An 18,132-nucleotide genomic window follows, 5' to 3' on the forward strand; every position below is an offset into this window, starting at 1 on the left:
ACCAGAAGTATATAAATTATAACGAAGGAGAGATGTCTCCATATTATCACAGCAAAAAAAATCAAAACAATGAGTTGGCAATAAAAGTGAAAACTGTATTCTTTTTAAGTTGTGCTGCTCTTTTTGTTTTATTAAAGGAATATGAATATTATTCACAAATGTTGTACAAAGAGAAGCATAGAGGAGCATTCTGGATACTTGAATAGATGTAAAGAACAACGTGCAATATTGATAGCCTTTCTCCTTACATTTGCCAGCATACACTTAACTTTTTATTTCCCCTAAAATACTCCACCTTTGTACTATAACCCGCATCCTACCATCTTTAACCCTTATTATTAAAAATAATAACAAATATTGTATTAATAGTAACAAATATTTTGTTTGAAGATCAATCTTTGCTTCTCGACTTATTGATTTGCTCTTAAATCCATATTATATTAAAAACCAGTATTTCTCTCTGTCAAAGTTTATCCTTGCCTTTCTATGTCCTTAGCGGGACACTGTTCACGTGCTGTGCTCCGCACTGGCCTGTTTCTTCAATGCATTTAGTCTCTCTCTCTCTAATCTCTCCAGTTTCATCTATGGAATTGATTTCCATCACTGTACACCAAGATTAATCCTCGTCTTGAACCAAATTAGTAATTTCATTAGTCACACCATTATCTGTTCCTAATCCAAGCACTATTTATGCTATACAAAATACACTTTCACTGAAAAAACTGTATGATGCAGCATCTGCTTAAATGCCATATCACATTATTTACAGTCTATTTCGATTAGACATCAATGCTTTCCCAAAACCACCTCAGACATGCATTTCCTTAACAAATGTATTAGTGGTCACTGTATTTATTTTGTGCAGTCCTTTGTATGATGTATGTATATCTTTATATAGCACCCACAGATGACAATGCTTGGCCAAAATGATTGGTAGGTATGGGACGGTGGGTCACGAGTCTAGGCTATTGAAATGTTTCATTTAAGAGGTGAGTTTTAGGTTTAACTTACAGTACAGGTGGGGAGAGACTGCTTGGCGTATATAGAGTGTGAAGGAATTCCACAGAAAAGGGGCAGAGAGTGAAAAATGTTTAAGGCGAGAGAAAGCAGTAGAGGGGAAAGGGGTGGAAAGAAGACTATTATGGGCAGAGAGCAGGAGAACAACAGAGACATAACGAGAGATGAAAGTTGATACATTATGTAGGGAGGAGCAGATGAGTTAAGAGAATTGACGTAAGGAGGAGAACTTTGCAGGTGATCTGAAACTTGATGGGAAGCCAGGAGAGGGATTTGAGGAGGAGATGAGAAGGGACTATTCTGGGAGAAAGTAAAATTATTTTAGCAGCAAAATATTGGATAGATTGCAAAGGAAAAATTTGTGAGGTAGGGACGCTTGTTATCAGAATATTACAATAATCCATATGGGAGAGGATAAGGGCATACATTAGAGTTTTAGCAGTAGATTGACAGAGGAAATGACAGATCTTGGATACACCCCAAATCTTGCATGATGTGCAGGACTTTGTATGATGTGCAGAACGATGAGTGGAGGGTGGTATCATGTAGAAAAAATACTTTCCTAAAAAATTTCAAGAGCTAATACTAAAAGAAAGTTGGTAGAGCGACGCTCAATAACCATGTGTACAAGCAGGCATCTTGATAGTTGAGAAAAATAATCCAAAAGTAGGAACACAGTATTCAATCCATAAGCTCACGTATATACCATAATCATATAAGGGGGGGCAAAAATAGAGACCTAGCGGTCAGTCTGCCTGACTACCGCAAAGATGGTCAAAAATGCACACCCCACTTAAAGCAATAACATCCCCATAAGGGTTTTTGGTAATAAAATAAGGGCTAATGCCCATTACCTGCCCTGGGGGTATACTGAGGTCTGGAGCGCCGAAGCCGGATGGTGGTTCCTCTGCGTGCAATCCAGGAGTGTTGAAGCAATAGAAGTGAAGTAGAGCAAAGGTGCACTGCAACTGGAGAAGTACTTGGAGAAAAAATAATGGTCAAACTCCAAAATAAAATAGAGAGTATTTAATGCGTAAACTCACAAAAAGATGAACATAACAAACGCACCAACGCGTTTCATCCCGCAGGACTTTATCAAGGTGTATAATTAGACACATACATTCTGCCAGATATAGCCCAGAGTTCGCGCCAAAAGTGACTTTTGTGGCGAACTCTGGGCTATATCTGGCAGAAGGTATGTGTCTAATTATACACCATGATAAAGTCCTGCGGGATGAAACGCGTTGGTGCGTTTGTTATGTTCATCTTTTTGTGAGTTTACTCATTAAATACCCTCTATTTTATTTTGGAGTTTGCCCATTATTTTTTCTCCAAGTACTTTTCCAGTTGCAGTGCACCTTTGCTCTACTTCACTTCAAGAGCTAATACTAGCAGGAATAAGGGATTTAAATAGTTCCCAATCCTTGCTATTCTCTTCCTATTAAAATATATGATCTTTACCCTACACTTGTATGCTGTGCTTAGCGCTAAGTTGATTTTGGTTGATAATTCACCTTTAATATATCTATACTGGTATATTATAATACAATATGTACACTTAGTTCAGCACAATATTATAATATTAAATACATAACAGAAACTTATATATAAGGTTTAACATCATTACCAGTGTAAGACTTAAAATGCATATCATTAGCAAATACATTAATTACATCTACAGAAGATGTAGCAATAATTTCTGGCAATATAGTTTTATGTTCATGAACCAACAAATTCAGATAATTCATGGCAAATGCTCTTTTCTTATTGCTTCTTCCTCCAGAACCTATTTTTTTTTTTTGAAGATTCACTTTCATTTTCAGTACAAAGAATCGCAGAACATGTGCTTATTTAGTTAGGGTTTCTTAAAACAAGTCCCATTTGGAGAAATAAACTCTAATCAAAAATAAGAAGTTAGATTTCAATAGTCCATTAAGGAACACATAGTGCCGATCAAATGTTAATTAGTTCTAAATGTCTTCATTACATTGTAAAACATAGCAAATCAGTCAACAGAGGACATGGCAATTATATTTCCTGAATATCAAGAACAAAAGAACACACTTGTGAAGATTATTTTATAAATGTTAAGGTTTTTAATTGAACAGATCTTACTTTTAGTAGAGTTTATAGCTATGACAAGTGTGATTCTTAGACCAGAAAACTGAATGCCACCAGAACATACAGTAATTCATGAGCAATTTTCCTACACTCTGATAAACATTTTACTATAATAAATAAAAATACATCACTGACAATGATTGTCTCATTGTGCCTACATAGAATTTCCAAAACACTAGTACAGTACAATCTAAATATGTTCTTCATATGAGCACGTAAGCAGCTGCAATGAACAGGCATATGATTGTGTATTCATCCCTATTAAACATGTCCAAATGTCTTGCTGTTCGCTTCACCAACATTTTTGAGAATTGTTCTAGAAAATTGGACATATTTGCATATTATTTGCATGCCATCAACACTTATGTCCATTATAGTTAACACAATGCTCTTTACGGGAGAAAATAGGGCTTAACATTGTTATTATTTTATTTTATTGTCCTTTGAATATACACCATTAGTCATAAAGTGATATTAGGTCACAAAGTAACTTAACAGTGCTGTGTGGATCTGGGCCTTAGAGGGGTTGAGGTCTGTTGTTCATCAGGATTCTTCCTCACTGTCACTGTGTATCAATTAGTAATCAATCCCCATCAAGCATTAGATGCCTGAAATAAATATTTCCATCCATAAACACCACACACCCAATATCACTTACTACCAACGCAAACTTCAATAGACTAATAGGCTTCCAATGAATGAGCTTCAGATCCGAACACACGCTAATATATCCTTGCCCTCGTTACTAGTTTTAAATATTTGGGCACATGGTTTGACTCCCATTTAACATTTGGGTTGCAAATTGATACTCTGACATCCAAAACCTATGCCAAACTAGGTGTACTTTATAGGAACAAATCCACCCATAGACTTAGGTGTGGTGGTAGAAAGCACATTGCACAGCAGATCATAATGGCAATTATAAACAATGGGGACATAGTATATGACACAGCACGCCAAACTCACCTTTGAAAACTTAATAACCTCTATAATTGAATATGCCGTTTTGTTCTCCAATGCAACCAGCACACATCACTGCAAAATGCTCAAAGAACTAGATTGGGCATCACTTCAGTCTAGGCGCAAAGTTCATCTTTGCCTTCAATTACTTTCTGGGTAAGTTACCCATCTATCTGGACAATCCCCTACCTCCTCACCCCTACCACATGCAGCACTTATCATCTGAGATCTGACTCCAAAAGACTGTTCATGGTCCCAAGGTTCAACAAAGTATCCGGACGCTCCTCCTTCTCTTACCGTGCACCTCACAACTGGACCAATCTACCGGAGACTTTCATGTCCGCTACCAGTCCAAGTTCTTTAAAAACTAAAGTCGTCTCACATTGTAATCTGGTCTGTAACTGTTACATATGCCTACAGTATAACATACATTATCTTTAACTGTACATGAAATGTCTTGTATATAATATATAACCCTGTTCACTTATTGCAACTATGTATTTGTAACCATGTATTTGTCATCATAACTCTGTGCCCAGGACATACTTGAAAATGAGAGGTAACTCTCAATGTATTACTTCCTGGTAAAACATTTTTTAAATAAATAAAACAGTAAATCATTAAGTACATTTTCTGAAGAGGGTACTTTTCTCACCAGAATTGACAGTAAATAATATGTTTTTAAAGCATGATAAATGTTTACACATGTATGAGTATTACATGATGTATCTGTATGTGCCTTTCAGCTATGCTCCAATAGGAGGTTGGTGGCCTTTTTCCATTAAAAAAAAGGTGAGTGAGACAAGTGGTGGTGTGTCACTGTCATGAGTCTGTAACTCTACCTTCAATGTCAAGAAAATAGATCAGTCTCAGACCCAAGTGACCTGAAAGTGGATAGACCACATGAATCAATAAGTATTAATTCACTAGGCACACAATGTAAGACTGGGGTTAATAAGGGCATCCTGAAGTCACAGTCAACCTCCAAAAACCTGGAAGCACCTTACTGAAAAATATGCTGCCATGTTATGGCTCAGTACTTGTTTATCATAATGAGTGTCTGGAAAATTCTGTTACTTTAAAAAAAAAAAAAAAATTATTTGTCAGTAATTTCCATTTTTGGACTGCAGACATAAACAGAATTATATAAACAAATACATCACTCACAATGTTTGCCTCAGGATGTCTATATAGAATTTCCCAGCACTAGTACAGCACAATACAAATGTTTTCTTCTTGTGAGCAAGCACACGGCTACATTAAACATGCAATTTGATTGTGTGTTCATCCCTATTAAACCTGTGTGAATATCTCACTGTTTGCTTCACCAACATTTTTGTGGATGTTTCAAGAAATTTGTATATGTGGGAAGATTTTTATGCAAGTATGTCTTACGTCACGTGTCTACACCGGCAGATAAGTGCAATTGTCTGCTATACATTTGAGCAAAGCTACTTCTAAGGCAAACTGCATCACTGCATACAGTGCAGAGGCCTGTGGGTGACCGGAGATTAAGGAGAATGAGGAGAGGGGGGATAAAGACTGATGTGGCTGAACGTAAATTATAAAATGTAAAGATGAGAGAGAAGAATTGAAACAATGTGAAGGAAATACAGTGAGATAGATGTGTCCCTGAATTCCAAAGGAAACTCTTTAGATTACATGTTTTTATAGTCTTCTTGTCTGAGCTTGCATGCTATATTCCAATATCTGTTGTGAGTAGCAAAGGTCACAAATTTATGGATCAGAAGCAAAGAAAATTGATGAGTAAAGAGAATTAGAGCAGAGAGAAAGATTGAAGAGGTCTCGACCACATGTGCAGAACATGGGTTTTACAGGGTTGAATTACCCACAGAGAGCCCTCATTATTTGATGATCTAGAATTATCTGATTGGAACCAATTAGCAGAGACTTTAGCTGATATTCCATCTCAAAAGCTTGTTGGGGTTTAAAAGTCAATTTTTTCTTATAAACTGAAAAAATAATTCTGTTTTCACAAGTTTTCAGGAACATGGAGATTATATAAAGATATATGGATTGCTCTGAATTATTAAAATGCAAACCATTATTACCATAATACTAATATTATATGGGATAAAAGGGAGCTAGTGCTTCCATCTAATTATTTCTTCTCACCTGGGTAAGGCCTCTTTAAAACTACATGCCTTACACAAGGCGGAGAGGTCTTTTAAAAAATCTTTTATAACAGTTTGTATAATTATAGAAGTGTCTTTTTATAAACCTAATAAGAAGGCAAGGTGAGAATCTAAACTATAAAATAGTTTCATGTGCGTTATTTTTATGAAGCTGCATTCAGGGCCACCAACAGAAATCTTTGGGCACAGGACGTGTAAGGAGCAGGGCCTCCCTCTGCTGCATAGCGTCACTGGGGGTCTGCGAGTAGGAGGAGGAGGGAGGGTATAGGCCGGAGGCGGCTTGGCAGAACGTATGAGACCGGGGGGGAGGGGGAGAAGGTATTGGCCTGAGAAGGAGAAGGTTTTGGCCTGGTGAGGGAAAGAGGTATGGGCCTGGAGGGTGGGAGGAGGTCTGATCCACCAGGAAGGGGGGGGGAGAAGGAGGACTTACCTGTGGCCTGCGAATGGGCCTACCGGAGGCCAACAGAAGGGGGGCCTGGGCCTGGGGGGTGGCATCCACCAGAGGGAAGGGACTCACAGGCCCATGGATGGGACTGCTAAAGACCGTGCAAAGCTGCGTTAGGGACCTGGGCATGAGGGGTGGTATCTGGTGGAGGGACTCGCAGGCCCATGGGTGGGCCTGCAGACTGGGCATAGCTACAGAAGGGGCCTGGGCATTAGGGGTGGCAACCGGTGGAGGGGCAAGCAAAAGACTGCAGAATAACAGAGGCCCAGGTCTGAGGGGCAGCGGCCTCCTTACGGTAGGCTCGCCGTCAGGGCACCGGGACAGGAGTACCGGCTGTCCCCCTCCATGTTGGCGGTCCTGGCTGCATTTGAATCTTAAGTTGTACATATGTTTGTACCATCTTTTCTAACATTGGGCAAACAGATTAGTGAATATACCGTAACATTTTAGGATGCAGAAAAAATATAGAGTACCTTCAGGGATGGAAAATTCCGGGCACCTAAAAATTTCTCCCCTGGCGCCTGTGCAGTGCACAGTGATGACTGACCTGAATTACAGGTCACATCACCGACGTGCAGTTCAGGTAGGGGAGGAAGATAGGAGAGCAGGAGGCATCATTTGCATGAGAATTGGGGGTGGGACTAAATGGTGTCCTTGGCAACAGTTAGCCGGAGACCTCCCTACACTCAGGGGTGGGGGAGGAGTGTCTGTAGTGTCTGTATGAGAGAGAGAAATCATGTGTCTGCATGAGAGAGAGAGTCTGTATGATGTATGACAGTGTGGCTGTGTGAGTCTGTATGAGAGGGAGCATGTATATCTGTGTCTATGTATGTGTGAGAGAGTAAGTGTGCCAGTGTGCCTGTCAATGACAAATTCTGCACTGTTATTTTGATAATAATAATAGCATGTTCTTGTATAGCGCTGCTAGTTTAATATAGTGCTTTACAGAGACATTTTGCAGACACAGTTCCTGCCCCATGGAGCTTACAATATATGTTTTTTGGTGCCTGAGGCACAGGGTGATAAAATGATTTGCCTATGGTCACAAGGAGCCAACCCCAGGACTTGAACCAAGTTCCCCTGCAAACTCAGTGCCAGTTAGTGTCGTTACTCACTGAGCCACTCCTTCTCCCGTAAGTAATAGCAATGATGCAAAAGTTGAGCATTGTCTGAAGTGCCATTAAAAAGTAACAGTAACGTGCTGGGTTTTAGGAGCACAGCATTCTGGGAACAAAGCTCTTTGGATCCCGTCTCAGCATTTTAACATTTGTGCTATTTTAGTGATACAATAACTTAGACACAATGTGATCCGTTTATTAAAGATGCTTTTTCAGAAATAAATAAATAATTAAAGGTATGAGCTATTCAGTAAAATACCATCTCATGTTGACCTGGAATTCATTTTAACATGAGCAAGACTAGACTCAGATTTATACCTCCCGAGATCAGCAAAACACTATGAATATTTTCAAACATTAAAACACAATCATATATGCTTTGCATTTTGAAAGCCTTTCTTGCAATATACTAAATGACATTCACTTTCATCTAAAATGATACATGAGAACAACATAAAACTACTCTCCTTTAATGCATCATCAATAAAACATCTAGCACTATTTAGTTTTCATTGAACTCTATTATTTGTCATCCTACAGTAGTGCACTGTGAAATGACAGTCAATTAACTGATCATTGATTAATTATCCCATTGATCTGTTTCGATCGCTGCATCGTGAAATTATGCTGGCAATGTAATGCATGTTTCAAATCCAAGACTCGGTTCAATAGTGTAGAGGAAACATTAAATGACTCAGAACTCGCATTATGCGGGTATAGGGAAAATGTTCATCTCGCTTCCCTTTCTGACAGATAAGGAAGCTGCTGATAAAAAGAAGATGAAAATCAAAATTAAAACTGTCAATATTCGAGGAGTTTTGTTTTATACCCACAAAACATTTCAGCTGTCTCGAGTTTTACCAGTCATTTTTACCAAATAACAAGCTGCTATTTATTAAACACATAAAATATTATGATAAAGATTTGCTATTGCTTGCATTTATGGAGTAAAAAAAAGCAAAGAGATTGCAGCACAATCTTTAACAGGGAGAAATAATAGTATTTTTTTTTTTATTTGACTGCAGTACAATTCAGTTTTTTTTTTCCTTTTAGATATGTGAAAATTGAATATTGCATTTTAAATGTCACATTTTTCAAAGCCAGTAATGATGTGTTGCCATTCATCGCCGTCTGAGCATGCTACTTTTATTGCAGAAGTTGCCTACGTCACAACAAAGAAAGTTGTTTTCTTGATTGTTCAGGACATTCAGCTGTATATTTCTGCCCGCGTTTTCTACAGTAAAATCTACCTGGTAAAACCTGTCTTGTGTAAGACTTTAATGAGCTACGTAAAGCAATGCTCCCTCGGTCTGTAAAGATAGCAGAACTCTGTACAGGCATACCCCGCTTTAAGTACACTCACTTTAAGTACACTCGCGAGTAAGTACATCTCGCTCAATAGGCAAACGGCAGCTCACGCATGCGCCTGTCAGCACGTCCTGAACAGCAATAACGGCTCCCTACCTGTACCGAAGCTGTGCGCAAGCGGGGAGACTATAGAGCCTGTTACAAATGCGTTATTTACATCAGTTGTGCACGTATATAACGATTGCAGTACTGTACATGTATCGATAAGTGGGAAAAGGGAGTGCTTCACTTTAAGTACATTTTCTCTTTACATACATGCTCCGGTCCCATTGCGTATGTTAATGCGGGGTATGCCTGTAGTTCTCATAAAAATCACATGCAAGGAAGGCACACGTTTCCCAAGCCAAATAGCACAGGGTGATGTAAAAAAAAAAGAAAAAAAAAGGAGAATATGTTAATAACTGTCTTTATTTTGCTTTTTTACTTTGATCTGCTTAATTGTCTTTTCTTGTATATGAACACTTTCCAGAACAATTGGTGTACATAATAAAATATACACGGCATTACAATATTTTTCAATCGTAACATTTATATCACTAGATATTTACAAATACATTTTTCTTGCTGATTGGTTTTACTATAGTTGGTTAAAACGATGAGGTTTTATTTTTAACCTATTCAAATTGCAAACTGACGTATAAGGCTACGCTTATAGTGCCGGCGACGGTGAGGTCAGGCTGCGGTCGCTGGAAAAATCAAATTGAGATGACTTCCAGCGATCGCAACCAAGCCGCTGCTCTGTCTCATCGCGCTTACTGTGGCTGCGGCCCCAGTACCTTCTACAGCGCACGCCTAGGCATGCGCTGTGCGTACAAGCACCGCCCCCCGATCAGACGGGGCTCAGTACTTACCTTGGCGCGCATTTAGCAGCCGTGCTCTCCGACGAGTTTTTGTAAATACAACAAAATTGTATTTACAAGTTGCGATGGAGGGGTGGCCACGCCCCTGTCAGCGGTTCAGCCGCGTGGTCATGGCCACGCCCCTGGAAAACCCCAGCCACGCTCCCCCATCGCAAACTCCTCCATCTTCTCACAGATTGTGGGGAAGCGCGTGCTACAGTAGCCTAAAAGCGCATGCGGCGGCTGCAATGCACTTGTGTCGCTGTCACCGGCACTATAAATGCAGCCAAAGGCATTTTTTTTTTTTTATAAAAACGTTTTTGCTGCTAATGGCCAAAATAAAAAGAATTTTATACACATTTCTGAAGCTTTATACATAGGGGGAGATTTACTTTTCTCTGATATGGGTAAAATGTATGCATGGCTTTGTAGCATGCAATTTCTTCCCTTTAAAACATGCCAATGGAAATAATGTAGCATTTTAATACAAACATGATAAGTCAATCTTATCCCATATTGGAGAGCACATTAGCATTTGAATGAACCATAACCTAAAACTGACTGAAAGAACATCTTAAAGCAGCAATACTACAGTCCCTTTTTTTTTTATGTTCATATGTAAATCATGTGACAATGTATAATTCTGCATTCTTACCTAAGCTGGCAATCGTTTGGTGCTGCTCTTATAATTCTGCAAAAATCCTGATTGTGTGCCTAATATAATGTTCGCCTATCAGTTCCAGTCAATTCTTCAGTCAGTGTAACTCAGCTGCTACACTGTATCCGGATATTACTAAGGTAACATTGACTATTGTTACAGTTTACAGCTCAAACTGCTGGGAATATTGGCAACACATTATCACAAACAGGAAAGTTAAAAGGGAAGGGCAGTGGGAACAGCACTAATGCATAACACATAAAAAATTAGTGACAACTAGACAACTAATAAATATTATTAAACCCATAATATTAAGGTGAAGGCAGCCTGGAAAAAAATTGGTGACACAAACCAAAAAACACAGTGAAAGTCACTAATTTTTTATGTGTTATGCATTAGCGCTGTTCCCACTGCCCTTCCCTTTTATCTATTTGTAACACTAGTGTAGCAGATTTTGCACTTTATATATCACGTGTTATCTTACATTGTTCACTTCACGTGTTTTATATTAATTATTCACTTAAAATGGATTCATTGTTTCATTTTAGAACACATCGCAATTATAATGCTGATCAAATATTTGATGATCCAACATCGGTTCCATTAGTGGAAACTGATTTAAGTGACTTTCGTCCACTTATTAAAGAACTAGAAAGGTTGTTGATTAATGAGACGAGACAAATTTGGGAGACTACAGCTCTTACCAAATACATTGAACATAAACGTATACCACGTGGTTTGAGATTTAACAAACTCCCCACGATTGATGCAACTAATGAGAAGTTTATGTTGGAATGGAACAAAATTCAAGATCAATGTTCCAATTCATTAATGTGTTTATTGGTTTCCCATCGCAAATAAATTTTGGTTGCATTGGATGAACAAATTACCGATATTCAAATCAAACTTGAGTCCTTTAAGGGCAATAGTGAGCTTTTGTCACTTGAGCCTGATATCAAGAAAAGGTTGGTAAAATTGGAAAAGGATATTATCACCACTAAACAGCAGAAATTTATCAGGGATAAATTGGATTATGAGTCAGGTAACTATAAGAGTTGGAATAAAAATTCAAAAGATAATATTGATAAGTCTAGTCATAAAAAAAGATCTAATAGTAGGAATAAACATCCTCCACAAGATAAATATAAATATAAAAATGACAAGACCAACAATAATAATAATAGAATTACACATTCCAGTAATAACTCCAATCAAATTCCAACTAAACCTGACTCAGGGTCCCTTCCAAATTTACCAACCAAACTGCCAGTACACAACAAGCAGCAATTCATTTCACAGCGTGTGTCCAAACCTAAAGCCATTAATCCATCTTTGGCCCAGGCAGACGACATTATTACTTACAACCAATTTCAGGTACTATCTGAGAAGGATTGTGATGAGGATGAGGAGATTAGTAGTTACGAGTCTTTACCAACACAGGTTAACAAACAGGCGTTCTCTTTTTTAGAGTGGCGCAAGGAGAGGGAGCACATCTTTCCGGAGGTCAAGGTCACCACGATATCCAAACCCCCTTTAGATTTAGTGCTCCTAAGCAGCAAGAAAAAAAGAAAAAACGACGTAGAGGACAGAGAGGAGGCATTAATAGGCGAAATAGAATTAGAAGAAGAGATGTAGATGGGTCTAACATCTTCAACATTAGTAAGTACCAACTGACCGAAGTAGAGAAAAAAGTTTTAGGAAAAGGATTAACATTCGCACCTGTATGTGGGCCTAATAGCTTTAATATATACATTGATGTACAGAAATTTGCCAGGAAACTGGCACTTAAAAAATATTTCATCAATGATGCTATTAGCAGTGTAAGTAATCAAACTTCCACAAACCTAACTAATTTATCTACTACTACACCGCCTATAAATAATGTTACAAAAACCTTCAAAAAAACCTCCACTTTTAACCCTAAACACGCACAGGGACATTTTGTGACCACCTTCATTGATCTTGTAACCCAAGATCTGGAGACCTCTAGTCGCAATTTCAAGATCCGTCAAGATAATTTGAGCCTTCAAGAAAAACAAGCATTGGTTCAATTGGAAAGTATTCATTCCATAGTTATAAAACCTGCTGACAAAGGGGGCGGTATAGTGGTCATGGATAAAGAGTATTATATCCTAGAGTCTGATAGACTTCTTCAGGACTCGGCCACTTACCTCCCCCTTTCTGCGGATCCTACCCCTAACTTTCTTGCAGAACTCTCCACACTATTAGAACAGGGGGTTGCTCAATTAGCTATTTCTAGGGATGAATATGATTTTCTATTACAAGCTCATCCCCGCATTCCCTTGTTTTATATCATCCCCAAAATTCATAAAGATCTTCACACCCCACCAGGTAGACCCATTATATCTGGGATTGGTTCGCTTACATCTAATTTATCTCAATTTATAGATTATTATTTGCAACCTCACGTTTCCCGTCTTAGGTCCTATCTACGCGATACCACCCATGCGCTTCAGGCATTGCGCGGTTTGGATTGGTAGCCGGGGTATGTATGGGTCACCGCCGATGTAACATCTCTATACACGGTGATCGACCATGCCCTTGGCTGCCAGGCCATACATCGCACGCTGGATAAGGATGATAGTATGTCATCAGTTTTAAAGGATTTTGTTACAGATAGTATACATTTTATTTTAACTCATAATTATTTTTCGTTTAATTCTAGATTTTATTTACAGGTATGTGGCACAGCCATGGGCACCAGGTTTGCTCCAAGCTATGCCAACTTATTTATGGGGCAGTGGGAGGAGGACTCTATTTGGAATAACTGCCCCTTTGGAGCAAACTTGGTGCTCTGGCTTCGCTACATAGACGACATTTTGTTTGTGTGGAATGGCAGCGTAGAATTATTACATTCTTTCATTTCGTATCTTAACAACAATCAGCTCAATCTAAAGTTTACGTGTCAATTCGATCCTAGCTCCATTGACTTTTTGGACTTGAACATTAGTTCTGCCAATAATCAAATAAGCACAAAAACGTACTTCAAAAGTGTACAAGCCAATAATTATGTAAAGGCCACCAGTCAGCACAATCCTCAGTGGCTGCGTAACATTCCTAAAGGCCAGTTTATTCGCCTGAGGCGTAACTGCTCAGATGATGAGGTTTTTGCGTCTCAGGCGAATGAGCTTAAGAGTAAATTTTTGGATAGAAACTATTCAGAGGATTTGCTCTCAGAAGCTATGGCAGAAGTTCATGGTATTGATAGGGTTGGCCTTCTAGAATATAAGAAGGATAAAGGAGAATCTAACTCTAACAATGCGGTCTCCTTCATAACACAGTATAATTCTATGGCTCCGCAAATTAGGAAGGTTTTGTGCAATCATTGGCCTATCCTTTTAAGAGATCCCGTTTTGTCTCAAATTCTCCCCCCAAAACCAGCTGTTATTTTTAGGAAGGCCCCCAACCTGCAATCCAGATTGGCTCCTACTTGTCCAAATTTATCTAAGGGGTCTGTTTTGGGGAAACAACCAAAAGGTTTTTTTCCTTGCAGCAGTTGCACTGCTTGCAAATATAGTTCTAAACAAAGTGTGTTTAGTTCCAACGTCACCAGTCAGATATATGATATACGTTCTTATATCAACTGCCATTCTGTGTTTGTAATATACTTATTGCAGTGCCCGTGCGGGCTACAATATGTAGGCCGCACAGGGAGGTCTTATCAGAGACGTATATACGAACACGTATACAACATCAAAAGAGGTCTTACTACACATAGTGTGTCCCATCATTTTTTAACCCATCATCACCAGAACCCTATTGGTCTTAAATGTCAGGCCATTGAAAGTTATCCAGGTAATTGGAGAGGGGGAGATAAAATTAATGGTATCAGTAAGCGTGAGTCATATTGGATATATGAACTCAAAACGCTATCCCCTAATGGTCTTAATATTGAATTCGACCTAGCTGCATTTTTGGTTAAATAGTGAGGGTTTTTTCTTTTGAGACCTTGCAGTAATGCCCCCTTTTGCTGCTTGTTGTATATTGGTACAGGTTTTCTTCCATGTTTTAAGTCTCTTGTTATGAGTAATCCTATGAATGTTTTCTTTGTGTACTGTTCCTTTAAGAACGGGTGTTTTATGTTTATATATATTTATTTTTTATTTTTATTCTCATTTGTTTGTATATATATTTCTTATTTTCATTTATTGTAAGGTTTATGTTATCATCACTGATATTAGTCTGCTTATTGTGAGTGTATTTTAATATTGTGTTTTAAGCTAATTAGCTAATTTGTGTTTCAGTATAAATGTACTGCCACTTGTCTATTTCCCATCATGCCCCTGACGAAGTGACTGACGTCACGAAACGCGTAGGGTGGACTTTTTTCTCTGGCATAGACACTTTGGCTTCCCCCCTGATAGCCCGTTCCTCTTTTGCCCGTGGCTTTGGTTGTCTGAGCCCCTAGCAGTTGCGTGTGCCCTTCCCACATCCTGGCTACCAGTGGTGACGTCAGCGTATATCGCGAGACCTTCTGGTCTGCGTGACTATCCCTGGGAGTCCTTCGGCGGCACTGAGCCTGGGCGGCTTCCTATCCCAGAGCTCATCAGCGTTGAAGACAGGTGTGGTGGCTGGCGGCGTGGAGCCTCAGCGTCTGGGCTTCCTAACTGTGCAGGATATACAGGCGATCGAGCGGTATCATCTTCCCTCCAGGCACCGGAGCGTTCAGTGGTTTTGAGCTACAGGTTTATATTTATTGGCTTTGCTGTAAGTAGGGTTTCAATTTTAGCCCCATTGGATGCCATTACTTTAAATAGTGGTTTTTGCCCAACTAACATATGTTTGTTGTTTTATAATATTTAATTATTTTATTAAATTGCTGTCTATTATAGCTTACTTTATATCAGTGATTTGTTATTTGTTGCACTATGATCTTTTCTCTTTTTTTTTTCTCGTTCATGTTGTTGTCTTACATGTTTGTTTGTTTGAGATTACTTTGAGGACACTTCCCTGGAATTCATCCCAGCCGTCTAGATTGGACTATATTTGGTCAGAACTTTATTTCTTTAAGGCGCCGGTTCATCAGCTTTCACAAACAGGAAAGTGTTACAAAGATCTTGAATTGCACAAATGCTTGAAAGGTGGGCTAAATATGCTATAGAAATCAAAGGATGCTCAGTATATTAAAACTAATTAAAAATGGCATTGAGTTGAATTTAAAAAAAAGAGAAAATGAAAAACAATCACTATTATCTAATACTACAGACCTGATTTATTTGAAAAAACAACAACAACATACGATTTCACATGTTTTGCTGCTTTAATGATTCAATAGATTGTTATTGCAGCTGCTGGTGGGTACACCAGTGTGTCGCCCCGCCCCCTTTCCACATGCTGTTAATGCCATTACAATGGCGTCTGCTCCCACTGGCGCATTCAGCAGGTCCCACTGCAACGCGCAAGTGAAAGCAATAAGGTCTGCCAGATCTATACATCAATAGCATTGTTTCATTTGCAAGTGATATAGATCAAAGATATTGAATTGCATGTACATTAAATGTGCTGTGTATAGTCATGTTAAGAAGTGTAGCACATTGGGCAGATTTGTGCAAAAACAACTGCCATAAAACAAGTGCTGCCACTAATTGGCACAGTCGTTGGTATTCTCAGCAATACCTTAATTATCAAAAAGTCTAAATTAGCATTAGCCTCCTCGCTGTGATTCTTTTTTAACTCAGAACTGTGCAAAGATCTGGAAATTCGAGTGCATTCCCATCTCTGTGCATGGACAGAGGACTTCGGGTCCCAGTCTGCCACTCCAGTGCTCAGAAAATTGTCATTTTAACAATTGAATTGTTCGTGTCATCTGTAAAGATGACACATTCATCAGAACATATTACAGTGATTTCCCAGTAAACACAAAATTACCATTATACACCTCTTTCTTGATTATTCTGGTTACTTGTGTTGTGAGCATTCTTTGCTGGCACAAATTTCTTTATTGCCTTCATTGGCTTCTGTGACTTTCACACGCTGATTGCTTCAGCAGTAGAGGGTAGACATTTATTATTCTATGATTAAGTGACAACTGATTTCAAACTGTGGACTGGCATACAAAAGGTACACAGCTTTTCCCCTTTCTTGGCATTAGGAACATTGTTCTCTGCATATTGCTATTTGAAAGTAAAAACATTCAGACACACAGCAGTGACGGAATGGAAGAGAAAAGAGGCAATTATGTGTTCCGTTTTTGACTCTTTTAAGCTGATTCAAAACATTTAACCCAGACCTACCTAGAATAATAGGCAACACATGAATCTCAATACGTTGCACCTCTCTGGCTGCAAATGGTACAAAGCTATTTTCTATTTGCTTGCAAAAAAACATGCAGTGCAAGAGAGTCCTTTGTATTCACAGGACAGCACCCGTATATAAACCACAAACCACGTTTAGACTGCAATCTTTAAGGGCAAAGATTTCTAAATTATACTGTTCTCATTCATTCTAATCCACTGCATTACTTTAACAGTAAAGCACTGGATATATTGCCTGAGTGATAAGAATACATGCATAATAATAATACAAAAAAGGGGGAGAAGTATTAAGTCTATTTACATTTGTAACTTAGATGATTAGATTTTCACATTTAACACAACCTGTTAAATGTAAACACACACACACACACATATAAAAGCAAGGCAAAATGGCTGCACACATTGAGTAGAGTGCCTGTACAGGCAGAGTTGATGCAAGGTAAAAAGGGAGTCATTGTAAGTCTATAAGGATCACAGCAGTGATCCAAAATACAAGCACAGCACATTAGTGAAAAAAAATAAAGATTATATTAAGTCCAACAAGCAAACATTTAGCCCAATATATATATATTTAGCCCAATATATATATATATATATATATATATATATATATTGGGCTAAATGCTAAATATATATATATTAGTGATGTACTTCGAAGCTACCCGCCTAGTGAAACGCATAGAGTCGCTCCCGTGACGTCATCAGAGGACTCGAGAGATCTCCAGACCGCTCCCCCTTAGCATTGTGTCGGGCTGTCTCGTGAAAGTGAGAGCCCGCTCCAAAGACCCTCCTATCATCTGGACACTTACCTGCAGCCCCACAGACGATTGATTCGGATAGTGTGAAGCTGAGACAGAGAGGTCGGTGACGGAGGAAGCGGGGAGTAACCGAATCTGATGACATCAGCATTTTATGTGTCTGTATTCTTATGACACGGTGTAAGTGTTCATTTTATTATTTCTATAAATTTTATTTTTATTGGATTACGCTATGGATGCTTTTTTCTTCTATACCCTGACTGGTGAAATTCCATGACTGACATCCTGTATCATCATACCCAATTGAGGTTTTCACATCACATACCAGAGTCAAGCTCACTGCCACTGATCTCTGAAACGCCCGTATTTGATTTACACCACGTGAGTCTCCATTTGTCCTAATGTTGAACACATCTC

General features: G+C 38.8%; 1 protein-coding gene across 46 annotated transcripts in view; it reads right to left on the bottom strand.

Annotated features, from left to right (window-relative positions):
• The window catches only part of NRXN1 (neurexin 1), a 1,413,358-nt gene that overhangs the window by 331,972 nt on the left and 1,063,254 nt on the right, over window positions 1-18,132 (bottom strand). The gene's annotated exons all lie outside the window — the stretch shown is intronic.

This window comes from Ascaphus truei, chromosome 4 (genome assembly GCF_040206685.1).
Source record: "Ascaphus truei isolate aAscTru1 chromosome 4, aAscTru1.hap1, whole genome shotgun sequence".
Classification (NCBI taxonomy): domain Eukaryota; kingdom Metazoa; phylum Chordata; class Amphibia; order Anura; family Ascaphidae; genus Ascaphus; species Ascaphus truei.